The following is a 26,592-nucleotide window of genomic DNA, read 5'->3' on the forward strand; positions in this document are numbered from 1 at the left end:
AGGCAATTATAAGGATTCTAAAAATGCCTATATTGTGAGGCGAGTGCAAGCATTAAATAAGCCATGCACATAAAGTACTTAGCACAATGCTTGGCACGTAGTAAGTGCCCAATAAATATTAGCTATTGGAATGATTGTCCATGGTAGACAGACACCCTAAAACACAAATCCTATCAGGTCGCTGAGAAGTTAGCCATATTACCTGGGGAAATCCTTCTCTCATTCAATTTAGCTCCAGGACAGAGATTTGTCCTGAAGGCCTGAGGTAGAGATGGGGGGTGGGTTCTGGCTGCATTTCCAAAACTCCTCCATATACACTCTCAAACCCCAAACCAAAGACTTTACTATTAGATTCATGCTAGCATTCCCTGGAGGTGTTAGAAGATAATAATCACCCTTTTTGAATGTGAAAAGACGCCCAAGCAGACACTTTTACACTGAAAAACACCTTATATATCTTTCTTCTAATTATATCTTGATTATAGAATCCTCGAACAAGGCCTTGCTCTCTTATTATTGTTAGCTTTTGGAGGGCCAGAAATTCCATTACAGTACTATGCACCTATCAAACTCAATGAATATTTGTGAAAAATGGGAAGGGAATCATTTACTGGCCTTTATGGCATGTTTTGGTCACATGAGGTTACCTTTATCCAAGAATTCTGTGAAACAATCATTCAACAGTACCTTCTACCCTTGAATTGATGGTAACAAAAGCCAACATGAAGTGAGCACTTTCTAGTCATCACTTTCTAGTCTAGCCATTCTAGGCAATGGGCAACCACTTAACATTAACTTCTCATACCAACTCTGGAGGAAAAAAAAATTATTATTATTCCCATTATTATCCTCACTTTACAGATTGGAACACTGAGGCTTAGACAGTTTAAGTAATTCACTCAAGATCACATGAGTAGTAAGTAATGATGCCAGGATTCAGGTCCAGGCAATAGATTCTTAACACTCAATCTTATGTTCTAAATACATTTTGGGTCTCTAAATGTAACAAACGAATTTCTAATTTTTACCATACTAAACTACTCTGGCGAACTCTCATAGTTCTTTTCCTTTGCCTAGAACTCTTACTCTTAGCCAAGGGAGTAAAAGTAGGATATTGCATGTTTTACTTTTTCCATAATCTAGCTTTTCAAGCATGTTTTATTTTTTCCATATCCTAGGCTTTCAATGCCACAGTCAGAGGTGGTCACTTGAAACACATGTGCATAAACACACCCAATATAAGTCAGCACACGGGCATAATTAGGACAAAGACAGAATGTACTAGAACTGTTGACATACCTTCAAATTGTTCTCCACCAAGGAAAATGGACTAAGCATGAAAGTATATATTACAAAACAGAGCAAAGCTGTGTGTTTACCAATAGTTGGCACAGTGAAGTTCAAACCCAAGACCAGACATTAAATATCATTATGGAAGGCACCAGCGCTGTCAAGTCCTTCCAAGTCCTAACAGCCAAATTAGCAATAAATTCTGACAGTCCAATCTATCAGCTCTGTACAGCCAATCTGATGGCAACATCACGTTTCTTTACAGGCCCAAGGAACATACATTTGCAGAAGGAAAGGGAAAAAAATGTACTTGATTAAATTTGGTTTTGAATAATTGGTTCATTGAAATTCTTAGGCTGAAGAAAAATGGCATTTCTAATTTATAGAAATTACTATTTGAAATATAGTTATGACTGCTCAGAGAACCCCTGGAACTAAATAAATTTAAGTCAGCACATTCAAGAAAGCCATTAAAAGGTACCTAATGACAGCCCCTCCAATTACCACTCCAATAGAGCTGACGTGGAAAACTGCCAAAAGCCAGGCTCCTCCACTGGCTGTGGTCACTGTGGGGCTTGATGTTTGGGAGCCCAGACAGGGTAGATCAAGGCCTCTCATGCCCACCCAGCAAGCCCAGGAGCTTGATAAGGCCTATGAAGGAAAATACTACATTCTGGGCAGGAAAGGGGGAGGGCTTTTTTTTTTTTTTAAATCCATTGGCAGCCTCAAAGCCTTTGTGGAAGGATTCTTTCATAGGTACAAGCTGCTTGTTTGCAAATATCCCCACTAATTTGTGCAGGATTGGCCTCCTGTTTAAGTTAGCCAAGCATCTTAGAGAGCCAGGAAGGACTAGTCCAGAGTCATCTGGCCATTGCAAAGCAAGTTGGAACATTATTTCATATAATATCTGAGTGAGAACGTGGAGTCCGTACCTCTCCTCCAGCCCTGTTCTATAAGGATATTAATGTGTTATAGACTTTTTTATATCTCTTAATTGTGACACCAAAGTGCAGGTCGGCAGTATGGGAATGAAAACATCTTTAGGTCATCTGGCTAACTAAGGCCTCTGCAGATGAGTCAGGAGGTCAGCCAAGGTTCTCACATGAAAGGAATGAACTTTTCTTTTTCTGCTTTGCACAGACTAGTAAACCATAGACAACTAGTGTAGGGCATATGTGATAGGTGAGAAATATCTCCCTTGTTTTTCAAATAGCCCAGACTTTAGCTGAAACAAACATAAACTCATACTTTTTGTTAATTCATTTGTATTTGCTAGATGGGAGTCAGGGTTGGGCATAGGGACACAAGACTTATCTGCAGTTTATAAGAAAAAAGCCTGTAGGTGTCAATAATAATGGAACCAATAATGTGTGTGGTTATCACCTGTGCTACCTTAAACCTGTGCTGCATTCACAGATGTGTAACGTCTAGGACAAGGAAAGTTGAGTCTCACTATATGCCACCTTGGTCATACTAGGTCTGGTATATTATATTCACATCTGAACTCCACATTTTAAGAGGCAAGGTCTAGAATGCAGGCAGAGAACAACCAATAGGATTAAATGTTTGGAAACCAATATAATAACATCAGCAACAGCAATAGATACTCCATTCTACAGAGGAAGACACGGGTTTGGAGAGAAACTTTCCCAAGGTCATATAACTGGTAAATGATAATGCAGAATTCAAATTTGCACCCGTCTGTCCCATGCTCTACTGCATAATGTGTATTTGTTTTCTTAGTCACACCAAGAATGGCCCATATTTGAGCCCATATTTGTCTTCTTTTTTTAAATAATAAAAACCATATATATTCACAGTCTTTAATATGATGATTTGATATAAATATACAGAGTGAAATGCTTTCTACAACCATTCTAATTAACATATTATATGAGAAGAGCAAATTTTTGACCTGTAAAAGCATGGGAATATCCTGCAATTGCCTTAGTAGAGCCTAATCCTAGAAATGTACCAGCTTCAGAAAAACAATGAAATTTGGTGACATGTATTTCTGTGATGAGAAAACATAGCTCCTGTCTTTTGATACGACGTGGCCCATTTGTGAAATTGCATCTTTGGGGAGTAAAATGAAACCCTGCTTTGAAAGAAATGAGGCCAAATTGAAAGATGTCCTTCTGGAAGCATTTTAAAAAGCATGAAATGGCATCTCTGGTCTTATCATACCCAATCTCCTACCCAGTCTCCTAGTCAAATAGGTCCCCAGTTACCACTTTTAAGAACACTCACTGGACACAAACCAGAATATGGGCAGAATTGGATACACATGCAATTTGCCCTTGGCGATGCTGTGACAGACACAGAAAAGCTACAAGGTGTGAGGTTAGCAGAGAGCCTCCAGCTGTCAGCCTATCCGGGACCTGCCTCAGCTCCAGGGAGTCTACTCAGTGAGGTCATGCTTTTCCCAGATGGGCCTGTATCCAGTGGCTAAGCAAAGTGAAGGTAGAAAGCCCTGCCCTTCCTCTTCAGCTCGGAGCAGGACATTATGCAGGACAATACTCCAGCACTCCCCTCAGGGTTAGTCACAGTTTTGTGGTGTCTGTGTCACAGTTTGACTTCTTTCCCTACCCAATTTTGTTTGCTCTTAGCCTTTACAAGCATCGATCTCCAGTAAATATCTTGTACTCAAACTCCATATTAGCATCTTCTGAAGATCCCAACCAGTGACAACTACCTCTTTTTGTTCTGTGAATTTAGTCCTCTTAATTATACCCTCTTTTAGCCTGTCATCCCAAAATAAGATAGTATAGTTGGTTGGATGGTATAATAAGATGGCTTAATTAGCTGAAAGCCTGTGGCCCAATTTTCATTTATTGTCCAAAGCATGACTTAATATAAAAAGTACAGGCTTTGCAGATAAACAGTTTGGGGTTCAAATTCCCTGGCATCAACTAGCTAAGTGACTTGGGGCATGGTATTTAATCTGAGCCTCAGTTTTCTCCTTTATCAAGTGGTGATAACACCATCTATCTAATAAGGTTGTTGCAAGAATTAAATGTAATTACATATGCAAAGCACCTGACACAATGCCTGCCGCATACTATGTGTCTAACAATTGCCTGTTTATTCTTATGGTTCCTATAACATTTGACATACACTTCCTTTGTGTTCTCTTTTAATTTTTCAGGTATTTATTTCTTACATCTCCCATGAGAACAGCAGGGATTGTGTTTTGTTTACTACACCTGAATCTTTTATAAGGTGCCAAAGTTGGATTGAAATATACCAAAGGTGCCCACTCTATAATGGCCAACTTGAAACTGGGTTCTTGATGTGCTGCAGTTGTAACGCTGCACTGCCTATGTAGATGTATAAAGACTTCAAAGTTGATTTTGCCTTCTACTCAGCACTGCAAGACCAAACGAATAATGGTTAATAACATGCTGTAGACATTGTCGTTGGTGCACCAATGTCCATTCCAACCCAGATAACCATTCCAATCCAATCACTCCACTCAAGTCCCCCAGGACTTAGATGGTCCAAAATTGGACACAGGACTTCACTTGGTCCAAACAGATTGGAGAAAAGTAATCATAATGCTGTGTTGTTTAGGAGATTTCCTTCTCTCTCCCAATGGATGTAAAAAAGGAAGCATGATGCTTCAATTTACATACAGCTGCCAGGAAAACCAGTGCCATGGGAAATCACTGAGCAGACTGAAAGCTCCTAGGTTCCTTATGACATTGTTCAGTTGTTGAATCAGTGAAATGCAAAGCCTGCACCACCTCTTGTCTTCCTGTTATATGAGAGAATAAATGTCCTTATTGTTTAAGCCATTTGAATCTGAGATTTTATTATTTTTAATCTGCAAGTGAAAATATCCTGAGGGGCAAGAAATATTCAATATACAACCACACCTACCCAGGGTGTCTTTTAAGCTCTGAGCTACATTAGAAAAAAGCCATCTACTGGAGAGGATGTGGAGAAACGGGAACCCTCTTGCACTGATAGTGGGAATGCAAACTGGTGCAGCTGTTCTGGAAAACAGTGTGGAGGTTCCTCAAAAAATTAAAAATAGACCTACCCTATGACCCAGCAGTAGCACTGCTAGGAATTTACCCAAGGGATACAGAAGTACTGATGCATAGGGGCACTTGTACCCCAATGTTTATAGCAGCACTCTCAACAATAGCCAAATTATGGAAAGAGCCTAAATGTCCATCAACTGATGAATGGATAAAGAAATTATGGTTTATATACACAATGGAGTACTATGTGGCAATGAGAAAGAATGAAATATGGCCCTTTGTAGCAACGTGGATGGAACTGCAGAGTGTGATGCTAACTGAAATAAGCCATACAGAGAAAGACAGATACCATATGTTTTCACTCTTAGGTGGATCCTGAGAAACTTAACAGAAACCCATGGAGAAGGGGAAGGAAAAAAAAAAAAGAGGTTAGAGTGGGAGAGAGCCAAAGCATAAGAGACTCTTAAAAACTGAGAACAGGGGCGCCTGGGTGGCGCAGTCGGTTAAGCGTCCGACTTCAGCCAGGTCGCGATCTCGCGGTCCGTGAGTTCGAGCCCCGCGTCGGGCTCTGGGCTGATGGCTCAGAGCCTGGAGCCTGTTTCCGACTCTGTGTCTCCCTCTCTCTCTGCCCCTCCCCCGTTCATGCTCTGTCTCTCTCTGTCCCAAAAATAAATAAACGTTGAAAAAAAAAATTAAAAAAAAAAAACTGAGAACAAACAAGGTTGATGGGGGGTGGGAGGGAGGAAAGGGTAGGTAGGTGATGGGTATTGAAGAGGGCATCTTTTGGGATGAGCACTGGGTGTTGCATGGAAACCAACTTGACAATAAATTTCATACATTAAAAAAAAAGAAAAAAAAGGAAAAAGCCATCTATTTTGACTGTGTTCCTTAATCAGAGACTAGGAAATTGAGGCTCACAAAGGCTGAGAGAGTTGCCTGAGAAAACAGAACTCATAAGTAGCATAGTAGGAAAAAGAACCTTAAATCTTGACACCCAGCATCCAAGCATTAATCCATTCATTCAACAGCATTTATGGGATCTACTATGTGCCAAGCACTGCTTCAGCATCATACTAGTTTCCAACATGTATGATGGAAATGAACTCTTATGACAATATTTGTAATTTGAGCCAAAGGATAATAATATGTGTTTCATGAGGTCCTATTGTGAGAGAGCTATTTTGTAGAATGCTACAGACACTCTTTACCAACCAGAAAGTAAGAGTGACCTAAGGAAGAGATTGAAGAGATGTCAAGCTGGTGGGAAAGACTTACCAGATTTAAAAGAAATTCCACTGCACTTAGAGGAGAGAGATACTTAACAGGTTTACCTGTGCTTATTCACTTTTTCTTGCTAAAAACTATAAAATGTATTCCTATAAAAATCATGTAAAAATGAAACAGAAGGGAAATAAATGTCATTTTACTCAAGGCATATATACTGGAGCTCAAGTCAGGAGTGCCACATTATATAAACCTGGCTAAAGAATATTTCTCACTAAAAGGGATTTAGGAAAGAAGAAGAAAACAGGTACCAATTTTTCAAAAATGACATCAGCAAAGGTTCACATAAAGTGTGTCAGCTATGCTAACATAAGCATAGCATTTTGAAAGCTGATGTTCCTCACTGGAACAAGGAGCAGCTAAATTCATTGTAGCTTCAACTCTACCAGAAATATCTCAGTGACCTTGAGCAGGGCAGTCTCCAAAAAGACATGAGCACATGGGAGCAAAGCTGGATAGCACTGTCCTGACGAGATCATTCACAATGCTTCCTACATGCACAGCCCCTTTGGAGGGAAGTAGTTTCTTGAGCAGAGAAGGCCATCTTCTGTACAGAGAACTCTGGTCTCACTCTAGCTACAACTTTTTGAACTTGGCCAAAGGGCAGTCAACTCTCAGACCAGCCATTGATTTCTGGAGGTGGCTCAACATGAAAATCTCTGCTCAACAGAGATGCTGAAGATTGGAACTTCTGAGTTTGTAGGGGGAGTAATGAGTTGTGAGCAACACCATAATGATGATTTCATGAAGACACCAAGGACTTCTACCAGATGTCAACACCTTGGGACAAGTAGAAGGAAAGTTTCTAAGGTAAATAAGGGCTTACACATCATCCATGGACCCCCTGCCTCAGAATCACCTATGGGCCAGACTCCTAATATCCACCCAGAACCACCAGATCAGATTCCTGGCAATAGAGTCCAGACATTATACTTCAACAAGGGATTATCATGCACAGATGAAGTTTAAAATATTGATCTAATTCAGACACTTTATCTTACTAGTGAAGAAACTGAGGCACAGAGAAGTCACAAAGACAAAGCAAAACTCACTTTATGCATTTATTCACCTTTTCTACTGGAGATGTGGCCTCTGATTGATGGCTTCATTCACATGCCTGGGCATCTGCATTCTGCTTGCAATGTATTTCCTTTCTTGTGATACAAAACATGCTGCCATTAGTTTCCTCATGGCTTGAAGGTGAGGGGGAACAGAAAGAGAGGGCAGGGAGTAGCTCTGGCCAGACCTCTGAACCGCCACTTACCAACCCAGAATAGGAGGTACAGCAATAAGAGGCCAGAGAAGGAAAGAAAGGGGGGAGAAAAGTATTAGAATGAAAAATGTAGCCTAGTCTCTCCAATAATCTCAGAGAAACCTCAGGGAATTTAAGCTGTCAAAGCAATAAACAATAATAATATTTGTAATCTTTAAATGGAGCATTTTACAACTTACAAAGTGTTTAAGAACCATTTTTCCCTGATGTAACCTCCCTACTCTGCTTCTCCTTAGGTACTCCCTATAGTCACTGAGGGCTGATATCTCTTAATACCAGCGAATGGCCAACACCTTGGTTCCCACCTACCGTCTCTACACCAGCAGAGGCCCACAGAGGAGATGTAAGAGAAGAGGGAGGAAGGCAAGGCCTGGTTATATATAGTTTTGCAGAATAAAGTGGGAAAGTGTCCCTTTCCCCACCATGTGTGCAGTGGAGAGTGACACCAGAGCTTCAAATAGTTAATCCTGCAAATGTTCCTAGGAAATCTGCCACATAGTCTGGGTTGTTGGATAAAGCATTCAGCATCACTGACGAAAACACTACATGGGAAGCAGATCTATGTATATGCAGGGAGAAAAAAAAGCCCCTCCATGTGAGGTAATAAATATAAAAGTCACCATCAACAAAGACCCAAGGAACAAAAGAAACCTGAATCAAAATGACAGGCTGCTTAAGATCAGTAAACTATAAACCCAAATATTTAAATGTTTAAAGATACAATGTAATTTCCCTTTCAGTCTACTTAGTCTCTGCCAAGAACATCACAGGATTCTTTAATAATGGCTGATGGGTTTGCTTGCAAACAGAGTCCCATAGTCTGTATTAATATAGATGTTACTGGTGCATGTCACATTTTCCTCACATATATAAACTTGCAATGCATTAGATTCCTGTCACCATTAAAATGATTAATAGCTATTCTTCAATAAATTTTATTTTTTTCTAATTGTCATAAAATTCCATGCCTGCAAGTGTTATGCTTTCTTCCTTTTTTCCCACTTAATTCTATTTTAAGTGATGCTATTAATGATATTTCTCTACTTGAAATAATTAGATAATCTAAAACTGAGAAATAAGCACTTTCCTTTCCTCATTGTTTTTCCTCTTCTTTATCTCTAACAGCCCCAGGAGATCACAAACATTTGTCCTTTGGGCAATATCAGCAGTTAATGATTCATGTTCAAAGGCTCAAAGTTGTCTAATTAACAAAAACCAATGTTTTACAGAGGCCATTTTTGCTTTCAAGTTAATAGCACACAGTATATATATACAAACACTGGATTGCATGCAAGTCTCCAAGCTTATGGTATGCTATTAATTCAAAACTGCCCAATTTCATTTTATCTGCCCCAAACTTCAATCATTAAAAATGTACCATTTTCATTTTATTCTGTTCTGATTTATTGGTGGCTTTACAGTACAGTTCACACATCACATCATCCTATCATATGCTCATAAAGATCACTTTTCAGTTATTATTAAAATATGCACTTGATTAATGAAAATTATATTAGCATATTTTCCATAAAGCAAATTCTTAATAGTATCCATTATTAACAAAATCAGAATCTTTTAAATAGTCCCATCTTCCTCTTAGTGTAAATGGTGCCATAGGCTAAGTATTTCCTAGACAGCAGACATTCAGTAAAACTTGTGGTACTTTACCACTGGGACATCATGAATTTTTATAGAGAGACTGACTTTTAAATGATAAATATTGACATTTCTAAAATACCAGTGGCTCTGAAATCAGCAACAATCCAAACAAAACAGATAAAATTTTTGTAGCATCATCATGATCTTAGATTTCAAACCAAGGTTGATCCCAGGGAATGAAGTGCTTGTTCTTCCACAATATCTGAATACTGTGCATGTCCAGTTACTATAACTACTCACTTTTTTAAAGTTTATTTGTTTATTTTGAGAGACAAAGTGAGAGTGGAGAAGGGGCAGACAAAAAGAATCTCAAGCAGGCTCCACATTCTCAGTGCAGAGCCTAATGTGAGAGGGCTCAAACTCACAAACCAGAACCTGAGCCAAAATCATGACCTGAGCCCAAATCAAGAATCTGACGCTTTACAGGTTGAGGCAACCAGGCACCCCTAACTTCTCACTTTCTTGTATGGGTTCACACTAGCAGCAGGGATTGTATCTTTGCATCTTTCCAGTGGTTACAGCCTAGTGGTTAAGAATATATTTTCAACTGAAAGCTCTCTTAGTTTGAACTCAGTCTTCATGCTTTGTACTTTATGTAAGTTGGATAGGTTACTGAAACTCTAAGTGCAGTTTTCTTATCTGATAAGTGAGCATGAGAGTATCTATTTCTCTCATAAAAATGATGGGAAGAATAAAGGAGATATATTTAGAGTGGTTTGGTTAATACTCACCAAATATTAGTTATTATTATTTGCACCCCTAGTATCCACAACCCAGGAATGAGAATATAAGTCATTCATGTTATTAAAAGAATAAAATAATAAATTAGGAAGAAAAATACTAGTATTCTTGTTTATAGATGAGTTAAACCTGCTTCAGCAAAGTAAAATAATGTGCCCAGTGTTCATCAGCTAGTAAATGACAGAACTGGTTTTCAAACTTGGGTCAATTTATGTCCAAACTGTAGCAAAAGATTTGCTGTCTCCTAGAAAAATCTCTGAGCTTGCTATTGATTGAGCCAATACCTACGTTTCAAAAATGAACCAAGTGTTGTTGTTGTTGTTGTTTAAAGAACGATTAAAAAAATATCAGGCAGAAATGTCATGGGCCTCTCTCCCAAATCACTGCCAATTTATCTGCTAAGGAGCAATAGCTATGAAATTGGGACTTTGTTCCCAAATACTCTCCCAAACTCAGAAAAATGGGGGACAGATGATATTCTGACAGCTAACTTTCTCACGTAAGTCTCTGCCACTCTCAATCTTTGTCAAAATGGGTTTCTCATAATTAAGAAGCATGATTCTCAGAGGAGACAAGTGGCAACTCAATAGCTCAAAATCTGCTGAAAATTCTACTGCATATTGAAGTGCCCACACACTTGAGCATTCTTACTCATTTCTCCAATCCCAAAGGCTTTGCTTAGTGAAGAGAGCAAGAAAACTATCTACACAAGAGCACTTTAAGTAGGTGTTCTCATTCTTCAGTGATAATTACTTGAGTTACTACTCATACCGCTGATATGGAGAAAAGAATATTTTACGAGAAGGAAATGAGTTCATTTATTAACTCTAGGTAGATGAAATCCTTCATATTTGTTCATCTAGTAGAAGTTATTACTAAGATCAATGTTCTTTATACATACATTTTATACAAGATCCAAGTTTCACTCTTAAAGCCCTGCTACGGTATCACCCTAATAGATATGTAACTTTTCTTCCTGTGGTCTCGCAACTGAGGCTACAAGTTCCATATAAGTGTTTTTAATTGTACTTGATCTATCTACATTTAAAGGACTTCACTCTCAAGTCATATGCTTACAAGATTTATCTTTTCCTTTCATACCTTGTATTCATCAAAGGGAATTAGGTTTCATTCTCCCAGAGCTAAAAGAGATGATATAATTTAAAATATTAAAGAATTAGTCATTAACAAGTTGCCCGAAAAATGTGATGGGTGACGTTCATGCATGCACTCATTAATAAGTGAGTACTAAGCTGCTATAACGTGCAGGAGGCATATCCTGGAGATAATGAGATCTTAGTCCTAAACTCCTCTCTAGTACTAATTACTAAAACAATGTAACAATGGCTGTACGACATTTGGAGATTGAAAAATAATTCTAGACCAATCTATTTGTTTTTGTTGAAGGCAACAAAGGAAGATTTCTGAACATTCACGTTTCACAAAATACACCTCCCAGGTATCCTGATATTAGAAGTTATTGGGAGGTCAGAATAGAACCAAAGCTTACAAAGAAAAACTATCAACACTTTAATATCTGTATTCTCTGTATGCCTTTCCTCCTGTTAATAAGAAAGCGTCCTCATTCCTAAAAACAAACAACCTATTTCCTCACCTTCTCATAGACTTTTTTTTCTATAATCAATGTGTCCTTCTCTTGCATTATTTTCAATAGCATACAAACATGCTTTATGTTACCTATGGAAAAAATGGGTATGTAATGCAGGATTCAGGGGCTGGATTACATTACCGCTTCTAAGTATTCACTACGTCTTCCTTAGAGTGTTAAGTACAGATATTTACCTTTTACCATGTGAAGTACAGGGCCTTCTGGAGAAGTGTACTTGTCTACCTCATTGTCATTGGGCTTAGCCATGTAATTGGCTTTGGCCAATGGGATGTGAACAAACATCAACTATGGCAAATCCAAGCAGAAGATTTGAGACAGTGCATAGTAGAGTTCTGTCACTTGCTCCCTCCTTCTTCCATCAAAGGAGCATGCCCAAGTTTGGGACAGCCCTGTCAGCTTGTGTCCAGAAATCAGAAGACTCAGGGTATACGGCCATAGCTGACCTCTAGCTACTGAATTAATGTAATCAATTGTTTAAAAAATGATTTTGATTGTTTTTTTTATCATTGCAGTATAACCCCATTAGCCTATCCCCATCCATATTACTCTGCTCTACTTCCTAGCAAAATTCTTGAAAAAACTGTCTATTTGAATATATTTCTATTTCTTCACTTTCTTTCTATTAATCCTCTACAATCAGGCTTTGCACCTCACCCCCCAATTCCACTGAAATCACACTTAGCAAGGTGTTTTGCTTATCTCCAACACCAATGATAGTTTCTCTATCCTTCTCTGGCTTGACCTCTCAATGGCATTTGGCATGGTTGTCCACTCCCTCCTTTTTGAAATATTCCCATCTCTTCATTTCTTCAGATTTACCTTCCATTTCACTGACCATTCCTTCTCAGACACTTTTGCTAGTTCTCCTTCCTCTTTTCAATCACTGAAATGTGAGTACACCAAAATGTGTCCTTGGTCTTCTTTTCTGTTTATACATTCTCCCAAATGATCTCATCTGGACATTGGTTATTTATTTGTTAGTTTTTGTTTTGTTTTATTTTACTGTATTTTATTTTATTTTAGAGACAGAGCACGTGCATGAGCTGGGGAGGAGGGCAGGAGAGAGGGAGAGAGAATCTTACTATTCTTCTCAAATAAATGCATTCTAAGGTTAAAAAGTTTTCTTCTGAATACAGCTTTATTCTACATACTTTTTATTTGTCTGGAAATGTTTTTAATTTGCTTTCATTTTTGAAGGATGTTTTTGCTCTGAATTGATTTTGAGGTTGTAAGTTCTTTTGCTTTAGCATTTCAAGTATGTCATCCCATTTTTTCTTGGATTTTATCACTTTGTGAAGTCACTTTTCAATGTTATTGTTGTTTCTGTGAAGGTAATATTTTTCTCTAGAAGCTCTTAAGATTTTCTCCTTGCTTTTTCTTTTTTTTTTAAATTTTTTTTTTCAACGTTGATTTATTTTTGGGACAGAGAGAGACAGAGCATGAACAGGGGAGGGGCAGAGAGAGAGGGAGACAAGATCGGAAACAGGCTCCAGGCTCTGAGCCATCAGCCCAGAGCCCGACGCGGGGCTCGAACTCACAGACCGTGATATCGTGACCTGGCTGAAGTCGGACGCTTAACTGACTGCGCCACCCAGGCGCCCCATTGCTTTTTCTTTTTTATTAACAGTTTTACTGTGTTGCTGCCTAGGTGAGATTTTCTTCATACTTATCTTTCTGGGAGTTTATAACACTTTTCAAATCTATGGATTAATGTCTTCCATTACTTTTGGAAAATTCTCAGCCATCATCTCTTTACATTGGGACTTTATTCTCTTTCCTCTACCCTTCTAAGATACAATTACCCTTATATCAGACCTCTTCATCATGTCCCTTATAGCATACTAAAGATGGCCAAGTTATTTGCCCCTCTTCCCATCAAGGAGCAGAATCTATTTTTCCTATGACCTTACCTTCTTGTAATCTGGACTGGCCCTGTGATGTGATTTAATTATGAGTGCTTCATTTCTGCAGCAGGTACACAGTGTATGGTCCCTGGACCAGCCATAAAAACATCATCTAGAACTTGTTAAAAATGCATATTTTTGGACTTATTCCAAATCTACTAAATTAGAAACCAAGATGATAGGGAACTGTGAGTGTTTTGTGGCAAATTCCCTGGGTGATTTTGATGCATGATAAAGTTTTAGAATAACTGTCTAGGCAATGGTCATTGGTCCAAGAGATGATCAGATGAACTAAGGAGGACATTTGATTTCTTCTCTATGATTGTATGAACCCTAGAAGGAGGAAGCTCTCTTCTCCTAGTGGCATTGCTAAGGTTGTATGATATAACCCTGAAGCTGTTGACAGCCATTGTCTTTTACTTCATAGAAAAAAAGTCCCTATGGAGTGGGACAGAATGAGACTGACACAAGGTTAAGAGAGAGCCCAGACAACTTTGTAAGGACCCTGAATACAATTGTGCCTAAAGCTTCAGATTAGTCCTTAACTTTTTAGTTATGTGAACTTTTTTTTTCCCCTCAAGCTAGTTTGATTTAGTTTCTGCACTTAGAACTAAAGAATCCTGACTAATACACAAGAAAACATCCACTTCCTCTTCCAAACGATAATCTCATGCAGTGCCCTAACATATAAAATAGATAATTATAGGTCTTCTCTGAATGGAGCAGAGATAGAAAACTTTGAATCTTACCATGTGGCTTTTCCCAGGCCTCCCTCAGCAACTCCTGGAGACTTTTCTCAGAACAACCCTAAAGTTCTAGGCAACATAGATTAAAACCTTTTGGATAGATTATGACATAACTTCTTCTGCCTGATTTCAGTTGCAGCTGTGATGGAAAGTTGCTTAAAGTTGCCCAACTCAAGCATCCTGCTGTGTGTCTCTGCTTGTCTGTCACTGGGCTTTCTCTCAAGACACTAGGTTTCATAGAAGTTCATGCTTCTGAGGTCAAGCTTCTAGAGGGATGGGTACAAAAGTGTCCTGGTGTTACATCCTGTGGAAGCACATTTCGTAGACACATTTTCTATAATTCCAGAGGAACTCCAGTGGGATTGGGCTCTAGGGACCCATGGAAGTAACAAGATCATTGCTATATCTTCTTTTTCCTTTTTTCCCTTCCTTATAGCTTATGTGTGTGTGTGTGTGTGTGTGTGTGTGTGTGTGTGTGTGTGTGATTACTTCCAAAATAAGCCACCTATACCCAGTCCTTTTCTCTGATTCTGCTTTTGAGAAAACCTAAACTAAGACACCAATGCTATAAAGTATAAAACTGGGTGTTAGAGTTAACTTATGAAATAGGCTTAATCATTTCCTTTCTCCAGGCCTTAGATGCATCATTTGTAAAACAAGGACATTGAACTAACTGCTTACTTAGTTTATTTTAGCTCTGAATTATCAGGTTCCTTCTCACTTTTATGTAATTCTTCATACTGTTTCCAAATAGTTGTGAATAATTACACATGAAATGAGAATGATGAGGATGGCCAATCTGAACATACAGGCCCTTGTGGTTTTTCCCTCTTTTCTAAACACCTTTATTCATTTTTCTCCATATTTTTCCTCCAGATGACTTGTCTCACACTTCTCCTTGGTTGGTCCTTGTAGATGTGGACCCAGAAAAACAAGGAGATATACCCAGCCCTGAGCAGACTACACAGGGCTATTTTGACATGCCAGAAGCTCTCAAAACCACTGATATTCAGAGCCTCGTGTGTATGTAGGACATAAAGATTGAGAGTAAAAACAAGTATAGACCAAATACAATCAACTATCTGGTTGGCTAAATACAGCATAATAGACTTAGTACTTTAGGGCTGGAGCCAAAAATACTCAACAAAAAATGGCTTCAATTTCATATTGATTAAAAAAAATGGAATGTTACACCTGGGGATCCAGCTATAGATTTCAATCTACTTTTCCTTGTAACTTGAGACAAATTGAAATCTATGATAATGAACACAATTAGGAAGGGAAAGTCTGTTCTCTTCTTCCTTTAGCAACTAGAAATGATCAATTTTAAACTATATTGTTGTTGTTGTTTCACACGGTGGTGGCTTCCAATGGGGCCTTAACACAATGATTATGTTGATTGCCTTTGGGAAAAGAAGAGATGGAAGAGATGTGTTCTGTTTTAAAAGGAAGCAGGAGGACTGTGGAGGCTGTGACACAAAGGACATTCCTGCATACTGTTGTTGTCAGGCGAGAGATTCCCCCCACACTCTCCAAGGACTTCCCTTGGGCTGGTCTTAACACAAGAGGGTTAGCAACCATCTGCAGAGGTTGTTTAAGGGATTCATAAAATGAACAAATCAGGAGACTAAAGATGCTGGAGAGGATGTGGAGAAACGGGAACCCTCTTGCACTGTTGGTGGGAATGCAAATTGGTGCAGCCACTTTGGAAAACAGTGTGGAAGTTCCTCAAAAAATTAAAAATAGATCTACCCTATGACCCAGCAATAGCACTGCTAGGAATTTACCCAAGGGATACAGGAGTACTGATGCATAGGGGCACTTGTACCCCAGTGTTTATAGCAGCACTTTCAACAAGAGCCAAATTATGGAAACAGTAAATGTCCATCACTGATGAATGTATAAAGAAGTTGTGGTTTATATACACAATGGAGTACTATGTGGCAATGAGAAAGAATGAATTCTGGCCTTTTGTAGCAACGTGGATGGAACTGAAGAGTGTTATGCTAAGCGAAATAAGTCATACAGAGAAAGACAGATACCATATGTTTTCACTCTTATGTGGATCCTGAGAAACTTAACAGAAGACCATGGGGGAGGGAAAGGGGGAAAAAAAGTTACAGAGAGGGAATGAGGCAAACCATAAGAGACTCCTAAAAACAGAATAAACTGAGGGTTGATGGGGAATGGGAGGGACGGGAAAGTGGGTGATGGACATTGAGGAGGGCACCTGTTGGGAGGAGCACTGAGTGTTGTATGGAAACCAATATGACAATAAATCTCATATTAAAAAAAAACTCCACCAATGGATATTAGTTACGGTCCAGTTATGTGGCTACATCACGGATGATTTTTGTGTGCAAAATTCTAAATTTAATTAAATGAAGAAAGTTACTACTTATGCTTTATTTATGGATTTTTCATGCCAGAAAAAAATAACAAAAATAAGTTTCAATACTAATAAAATATAACAAAATACAAAACAAACCAAAAAAAGGGACTCATGCAGAATTTCTTTCGATGGGTTTTCGCTTACTCCATTTAGTGCTTAGCGTTTGAAATTCCTTTGAGGTCAGAGCCCTTTCTTTGCTAAGTAAAGAAAAACTCCAAGGGAAAACACCCTTGTAGAGTTATAGTGCAAAGAGTCCTGAGTTGGGAGTCAGGAGCCAGAATTTTTGTCTTTGCTCTGCAGATAAATAATTTTGTGAAATCAGGGAGGTCACATAACCTTTCTCTGGTTGGGTTTCCACATCTCTAAAATGAGTGGGATTAGAAACAGTGATTTCTGTCATCCTTTGCAGCTCTAAAATCTGGATTATTGATGGAAAATAATGCTAATATTTAAATGGCAGATATTTTTTTTTCTTAGTGGATCAGATGAGGAGAGGTGAGTATCCAGGCTTAGAGAATCCGAAAGTGGCCATGGATAGAGAAAGGATGAAATGTGTTTCTTTACAAGTTTTACCTCTCATGCTTATTACCATCCCATCTGCAACAGTGCATGAAATGACATAAAATATAGTAGGAGGCTTAGAATAGTCTAAAACTAATAACTTTTATTGAAAGACAGACCTAGGCTCTAAACCTGACTCTGTCACTTATATGTGGTCACCGTAAGTTATCTCACAGTTCTGAGCCTCAGTTTATACACCAATAAAATGAGGATAATAATACCTTCATTATGGGGTGTCAACTATCCTGGGAAGTGATGGTCAGGAGAAAATACTCACTGGGAGGAAGATTATAAAGTTTTATAAGACAATTTTGTCCTCTGAATGACATTGTGTGTCTCTCTAGTTACAGAAGATGATAGAATTCTTCTATCGGCAGGGTATTAATGTGAAAGATGGAGGGAGTCACTGGGCGTGCTAATGCTTTGGTAATTACACCAACAGTTAAGTTACATTATTATTGCTCAGTGCTGTGTCATTTCAAAGATGGCAACCAGTGTTGATATCATTAGAGCTTGCAACATTTTCCCAAAGTGGTGATGCATCACAGATCTCATCAATATCACTTTGAAGATGGACTCAGATCCAGACACATGAAAAGCAAAAGCATGGTTATGGATCACTGCTGTGCAGCATGTGGGCTGTGTTCACACAGAAACAGTCTGAAATAAGTGAAAAAACTATTTTGATGAGAATAGTCTTCAGTGAAACCCATGCTTATTATTAACACTCATGCTAATGTCAAAAAATCTTACTAATTTTGTTGTATTCTCATTGATTTGTTAAATGTAAAGCTTCAACCATAGCAAAGAGTAAAACATCTAAGGATATATTTTAGTTGACGCTGGAAATTCATCATTCCACAATGTGCTCTTTATACCTCGGAGATGATTTGATGATTAAAAAAAAACAGCTAATATAATCCCTGATTTTTTATTAAAAGGCTTTTAAATTCTTCTCTAGACACATGACTCCCCATCTTTCTAGTATTATGTGATCAGTCTCAAACCAAGGGCATTTGAAAATTCATCTTAACTCTGTGGATGATGGAGTTTGAAATTCTTAAAACTTCTGTGACAGTTTTGGCCTAATATGAGGACCACTTAAATTTAAAATACTGCAACTTTTCAGCTCTGCCTATTATCAAATCAACAAAATTTATTCCTCCTTTTATTTTGGTGTAGTAGGAATAATATTTAGATTTCCCACAGCTCATTCCTGCAGGCTGGGGGATTGAGAGGCAGATTACTTATGGCTACTACGAAAAGTTAGTGTAGGAAAACATGCAAGTTTCCAGTAATCTTCCCTTCCTCATCTATCAATTAATAATTCCTTTTAAGTGAAATAATGCAATATACACTTTACAGGTATTACACGGTTCCTTATCAGAAGTAGAAAGATGAGTCATAAAATATAAGAGGCTACTCGCTTCTTTGTAGTTATAGTACATTTATAGGTAAAACTACTAACCACATTTTTTGTGTGTGTGTGAAAGATATTTTTTTCTGTGTGAGAACAACACCACATACATCTTAACTTCTTATGTAACACTGAATACCAAGTATGTACATGCGGAAAGGAAATAATCATCTTCATTCTGAAGATTACTGATGAGTATGACAAGGTCCCAACTCACAGCATCCCTAAAAAATCATTTTATTAAGAAAAATTTCTTCTATTGATAGAGAAACAGTGGGCTCTATATTTCTGTTTCAGCAGAAAACTACCCAGCTTTTATTTAATTACCGTGGAGCCCCTTTATCCATTATAATGGATGTACCATCAAGCAGCAACCAGATTTATTTCCTGAAACACAGGAGCTTTGCAGTGTATAGTAAGTAGAATGTTTCTGTTAGCAGAGAATAAAAACAGCTGAAGGAACTTAGTGATGTAAAGCATGCCATTGGACCTCTTATAATTGTATTCTATTTGCTAAAAGTTCAAAATGAGACGATAAGGGAGGAGGAAATAGTATGGGAGGAGACAGAAGAAATGATGAAAGAAAAGGAGACAGAAATAACTTGAATTGTTTCTGCTTTGCAGCTTGTTGAATCCTTTCAAGGATTTCCTGCATGGTTTGGTTGGTATTCTGATTATGAGATGGTTGGATGCTAGCTGTGAGCTCATCACAGGGTGATCATCTTGGTATATTACCTGTATCACAAAGCTGTTATCTGGTTAAATAAGTCTTTCCTGGACATCTCTGCTCTGGCAGGATAAATTTGTGAGACATTAATTTGTTTTATTATGGCTGATGTGAAAGATGGTATGACTGGGAGCTAGATGTGTGATATTTACAAATGATGGTCTCTTTTTTCACAATGTAGCCTAGTCTTTTGTGTTCTCTGTCTCAAGGGCATTTCCTAGGGCAAACATAGAAGTTGTTTGAAGCCAATGTTTCACTTAGCTTTTGTGACTGTTGAGGAAAAGGAAGCAGAAGCAAGAGAGAGATGTGAACTTCCCTAATGAGAATGGGGTGAAGGATGGTGGATCCAAGTACATCAGAAACCAGCACCCTAAAGTTTAGTTGTGTGCCAGGTGGTGGGATCTCAGAAGGGATTGGTGGTGTGTCCAGACTGTGGAATCTGCAGGTAGGCTGGTCAGAGGATGACCTTTTACCTAGACTCACTTTCCCCAGAGTCAGCTCTTTATCTTGGCTTGGCCTTTACATTGGAACCTGAAAAGACTTCTAGAGTAGGGGGTGGGAGCAGAGAGAATGCCTCTAATGGTTGAGGTTGTACCTCCTGATAACTTGGCAGGATGAAGACTTGCATTAGTTTGCTAAGACTGCTGTAATGAAATACTACAAACTGGATGGCGTAAACAACCGTAATTTATGGTCTCATAGTTCTGGAGGCTGGAAGTCCATGATGAAAGTGTCAGCAGAGTTGGTTCCTTCTAGGCGCTGTTAAAAAGAATTTGTTCCATGCTTCTTCCCTAGCTTCTGGTGGTTTACTTGCAATCTTCAGCACCCTTGGCTTGTAGACATATTATCCTGATCTCAGTTTTTGTCTTCATCAACTATGCACATATTGGTTGTTTTAGTCATTCAGGGCTGCTGTAACAAAAATACCACAGACTGAATAGTTTCAAAAACATACATTTATTTCTCACAGTTCTAACGGCTGGGAAATCCAAGATCAAAGCACCATCAGAGCCAGTGCCTGGTGAAGACACTCTTCTTCGTGTTCAGATGTCTGTCTTTTCTGGTATCCTCACATGGCAGAGAGGACAGAGAGAAAGTAAGCTCTCTTGCATCTCCTTCTATAAGAGCATTAATCTCATTCAAGGGGGCTCCACTGTTTTGACCTAATCACCTCCCAAAGGCCCCACCTCCTATCATCATTACATTGGCAGTTGGCATTTCAACATATGAATTTGGGGAAGGGGGAATTCATTCTATAACAGTGATGCCACTTACTGAAATAGGAAAAATTGTGAGAAGGAAAGATCTACAGGGTGGAGAAAACCAACAGTCTTTTGGCCAAGTTCATATCAAAAAACCCGTAGACACACAGATGAGGATGTCAAGTAAATAGTTGGGTAGGTGAATTTTGAGCTAAATTGAGAGGTTAGAGCTAGAAAGTCATTGTCACTGTCATATAGATTATATTTAAAACCAAGGTTCAGGGGCACCAGGGTGGCTCAGTTCACTGAGCGTCTGACTCTTGATTTCAGCTTCGGTCATGATCTTAGTATATACACTAAAAGGATCATTTTGTAGTGGATAAAAAATATTGAATCACTATGATACACACATTAAATGAATAGGCTACTATATTTCAATAATATTTATGTTTAAAAAAAGTAACTCGGGGCACCTGGGTGGCTCAGTTGGTTGAGTGTCCACCTCAGCTTAGGTCATGATCTCACGGTTTGTGACTTCGAGCCCCCCCATCAGGCTCTGTGCTGATAGCTGGAAGCCTGGAGCCTGCTTCAGATTCTGTCTCACCCTCTCTCTCTGCTCCTCCCCCTCTCACACTTTGTTTTTCTCTCTAAAAAATAAATAAAAATTAAGAAAAAAGTAAAAAACAAAAGTAACTTGGAAAAAAGCCTGCTCAAGAAGAAATGAAAAATGTAAATGTTTCCCTTTTTGTATTTTCAAAAATTGAATCCATAGTTTATAATCTTCCTACAAGGAGATCTCCAGGCCCTGTTGAATTTTTATAACCATTTAATAAAGAAATAATACTGATCTTGATGAGAGAAACAAAGGCAGGAGGAATGTAGCTTAAATTAAATCTGATTACAGATTGCAGCCCACTGATAGATGTCTGAAACATGCAGAGCATGACCTTGTTCAAGGAACTCATGGCTGTCTTACTTTCTTCATGTTTTTGTGTTATTAAAGACTAAAAGTAACCTTATCTTAACAGCAGCTAGCCCCTCAAGGTCCTGAAAGCCTTGCTTCCAAATTCTTCAGAGACTTATGCTATCCCTAACCTCCACTAACTTAAAAGTATATAATCAGTCACTCCTCACAAGCCCAGTGCAGCTTTTTCTACCCACAGGTCCTGTCCCCATGCTTTAATAAAATCACCTTTTTGCACCAAAGACGTCTCAAGAATTCTTCCTTAGCTGTTTACTCAAGAACCCCATCAATCTTAGCAAACTTGAAGATATTAGAAACAGTGTGAAACAAATAGCAACTCAGTATATTAGGCCAACATAATATTATTCCAAAATGTGACCCAAAAAGAAATACAAGTCAATCTCTGTTAAGAACATAAATGCATATATTCTAAGAAATATTAACAAATTGAATCCAGCCATTCATAAAAAGGCTACTGCATCATGAACAAGTTGAATTTCTCCCAGAAACGCAAATATGGTTTAACTTTCAAGATATTAATCCATAAAATTCACCATATTAAAAAGAAAAACAAAATCATATGATCATCTCAGGAGATACAGATAAACCTTTCATAAAATTCAATACCTATTTAAGACAAAAACTCAATAGACAAGGAATAAAAAGAAATAACCTTAATCTGATAAATATTATCTACCAAAAACTGTTGAGGGGGGGGACTACAATTAATATTATACTTAATGGTAAAATACTGAAAGATTTTTCTCTGAAATCAACAATGAGATAGAATTTTTGCTATCATCACTTCTGATGTCCGAACCACTGCATTAAGGCAGAGGTAAAAGGTATAATAATTGATCGGAAGAAATAAAAATTGTTATATGCAGATGAAATATGATCATGTACATAGAAAATCCAAGTAAGTTTGTGAAATTTTTATATTACTTTATGACTTTAGAAAGTTCACTGGAAACAACATTAGTGAAAAAAATTTGTTGCACTTTTATCCATAGAAAAATAACAGAGAAATAAATTATAAAAAGAAGACCACTTAAAATAGCAGCCCCCCCAAATCAACTATTTAGAAATAAATCTATTAAAAATGAGCAATTGTGCCAAACCAAAAACTACATAACATTATTGTTGTGGAGGAAGGAAAATACCCAAATCCAAACCCCGTTAGCCATCCTGTTTCCCCTATCTGGGAGAAACTGAGAAGAACTTGTGAAGTTCACAGCCCAGCAACACGGGCTGGCTGAAAAACTGAGACTTGAACATGAGACTAAAGAACACTTCCCCTTTGCCACACCTTACCACCACATCACTAAACATCTATTTACCTAAGTTCCTTTTACCCATACACCATGTCTGGCTTTCCACAAAACATCAGAAGGCCTACTAATGGCAAAAAGCACAGTATGAAGAGACAGAGCAAGCATCAGAACCAGACTTGATATGACAGACATGTTGGAATTATTAGACTGCAAAATTTAAAATACCTGTGATTACCATATTAAAAACTATAAATGGAAAAAGCAGACAACATTCAAGAACAGATGGATAATTTAAGCAAAGAGATGGAAATTCAAAGAAAAAATTTTAAAATGCTAGAGATCAAAAACACTGTAACAGAAATGAAGAACGCCTTTGATGGGCTCATAAGTAGACTAAAAACACCAAAAAATTTCCTGCAACTAAACAGCTATTTTAGCAAGGTTGCAGGATTTAACATTAACACACAAAAGTTAATCATTTTCCTATATAACTGCATTGGACAAGTGAACTCTGAAATGAAAATCAATACCATTTACATTAGCATCCCCTGAAATAAAATACTTAGGTATAAATATAACAAAATATATACAAGATCTATGAGAGGTATTCTACACAATTCTGGTGAAAGAAATTAAAGTACTAAGTAAATGGAGAAATATTGCAGGTTTATAGAAAGGAAGACAATATTGCTAAGATACCAGTTCTTCCTAAATTGGTCTATAGGCTCACAGCAATCCCAACCAAATTCTCAACTAGTTTTTGGATTTTGACAAACTGATTCTAAAATTTATATGGAGAGGCAAAAGATTCAACAGAGTCAATAGCACTAAAGAAGAATAACAAAGTCAGAGAACTGAAATTACCCAATCTCAAGATCTTTTATTACACTAAAATAATCAAGACAGTGTGGTATTAACAAAAGAATAGACAAATACATCACTGGAACAGAATAGACAGCCCATAAATAGGCAAATATAAATATAGTCAACTTAACTTCAACAAAATTTATACAACAGAGAAAAGATAATTTTTTCAACAAATGGTGCTGAAACAACTGAAAATCACATGTCCCCCCAAAAATCCAGACACAGATCTTAACAGTTCTCACAAATATTAACTCAAAATGTATCATAGACCTAAATGTAAAATGCAAAACTATAAATCTCCTAGAAGATAACATAGGAGAAAATCTAGATGACCTTGGGTATGGTGGTGACATTGTAGATTCAATACCAAAAGCTTGATCCATGGAAGAAATAATTGATAAGTTGAATTTCATTAAAATAAAAAACTTGTACTGTAAGAAGGACGCTGTGAAAAGATGAGAAGACAAGGCCCAGAATGGGAGAAATTATTTACAAAAACATACCTAAAAAAGGACTGTTATGCAAAATATACAGAGACCTCTTAAAATTCAACAATAAGAAAACAAACAACCTAATTAAAAAATAAACCAACAGACATCTCACCAAAGAAGATACAGAAATGGCAAACAAGCATACAAAAAGATGCTTAACATCATATTTTACTGGGGAATTGCAAATTAAAAAACATTGTAATGCACTATAAATGCAATGGGGGAAAAAAAAAACAAGAATACCAAATTCTGATGAGGATGTAGAATAACAGGAACTCTTATTCATTGTTATGAGTGGAATGCAAAATGGTAGAGACACTTTGGAAGACAGTTTGGCAGTTTTTTACAAAACTAAACATACTCTTACCATATGATCCAGCAATCATGCTCTTTGATATTTACCCAAATTAGTTGAAAACTTACATCCACACAAAGCCTGCACATGAATGTTTATATCAGCTTTCTTTATAATCACCAAAAATTGGAAGCAATCAAGATATCCTTCAGTAGATGAATAGATAAATTAACTATGGTACAACCAAACAATGGAATGCTATTCAGCACTTAAAAAAAAAAAAAAAGAGCTATCAAGCCATGAAAAGACATGGAGGAAATGTAAATGCACATTACTAAATGAAGGAAGCTAGATGAAAAGGTTATGATTCTAACTATATGACATAATGGAAAAGGCAAAACCAATGAAATAGTAAAAAGATCAGTTGTTGCCAATGGTTAGAAGGGAGGGAGTGATACATGCAGAGCACAAAAGATTTTTAGGACAGGGAAACTTTTCTGTAGGACGGGATAATGGCGGACACACATACTGTACATTTGTTAAAACCTGCAAAATGTACAATATCAAGAGTGAACTCTAATGTAAACTATGGACTTTGGGTGATAATGATGGTCAATATAGGTTCATCCGTTATAACAAATATACTGCTCTGGCTGAAAGTGTTGATAATGGGAGAGGTTGTGAGTGTGGAGGCAGAGGATTCATGAGAACTCTGTACTTTCCACTTAATTTTGCTGTGAATCTAAAGATATTCTAAAATAAATCCTATTAAAGATAGGTGAGATAAAATCTGATTAGTTGCTTTGCTGGCATATTTTGTGATATGGGTTAGAGCCTCTGATCAGCAAGCACCACCAGAAGATCCCAGAAGCCTCTCCCCACAAAAGAAGAGGACCAGGAGTTGGAGAGAAAAATACTTGGGATTGAAGACTTCAGTGGCCGAAGGCAAGAGGAAGACAGCCCTGGAAATGGTTCAGGCAGCTGGAACAGAGAGACACTATGACATTTGTATGCACGAGGGGGATGATACTCTAGGAAATTCTCTTGGTTACATGATCATGAAGAATTTGGAAGTGGAATTTTGGGATTACACTACAACCCATCCTTCAGACAGAAAAATTATTTTATACATTCAGATTCGAGGTGCTCTTCCAGCTGTTGAGCCATTTCAGAGGCCTGAGTGAGCTCAGGAATATCTGCCAAAATGTGCCAGACAAACGTGAGGCCAGCATAAATGAATATAAAGATCAAAAAGCAAGCAGAAATGAATCCACATTCTAGTCCCTTATGCACTATGCAGGGAGGACTATCCTCTAGGATATTCTCTTCATGATCTTGCAAAACCCAGATGTGGAAGTTTGTGATCACAACATGGTTTGTCCTTCACAAAGATGTGCTTCTGGCTATTAACCCATTACAGCTGTTAGAAGCCCTGCAAGAACATTTGTATTCATCTAAATACAATTCCCTCTTTTATTTAAACTCAAAAAAAAAACGAAGAAAAAGAGAATATCTTATTAAATGAAGAACTATACAATGCTCATGGACTGGAAGACTTAATATAGTAAAATATTAATTATCTTTAAGTTAGTCTACAGATTCAGTGCAATCCTAATCAAAATCTCAGCAAGTGTTTTTAAAACATAAACGGATAAGTTGCTTGTGAATTACATACGGAAATTCAAAAAGCCAAGAATATCCAGGTGTATCTTCTTTAGGGACAGTTGCTGTTGATTCGCTATTTTCCTTTGAATGGGCCATACTTCCTTATTTTTTTTTGTATGCCTTGTGATATTTTTGTTGAAAACTGGACATTTGAATCTAACAATGTGGTAACTCCAGAAATCATATTCTTCCCCTTTCCAAGTTTTGCTGTTTTTTTTTTT

At 37.7% G+C, this 26,592-nt stretch overlaps 1 pseudogene; it reads left to right on the plus strand.

Annotated features, from left to right (window-relative positions):
- Nucleotides 1-26,188, plus strand: part of LOC122488186 — a 67,803-nt pseudogene extending 41,615 nt beyond the window's left edge.
- The last annotated feature ends 404 nt before the right edge of the window (nucleotides 26,189-26,592 follow it).

Source organism: Prionailurus bengalensis, chromosome A2 (assembly GCF_016509475.1).
Source record: "Prionailurus bengalensis isolate Pbe53 chromosome A2, Fcat_Pben_1.1_paternal_pri, whole genome shotgun sequence".
NCBI classification, from domain to species: Eukaryota; Metazoa; Chordata; class Mammalia; order Carnivora; family Felidae; genus Prionailurus; species Prionailurus bengalensis.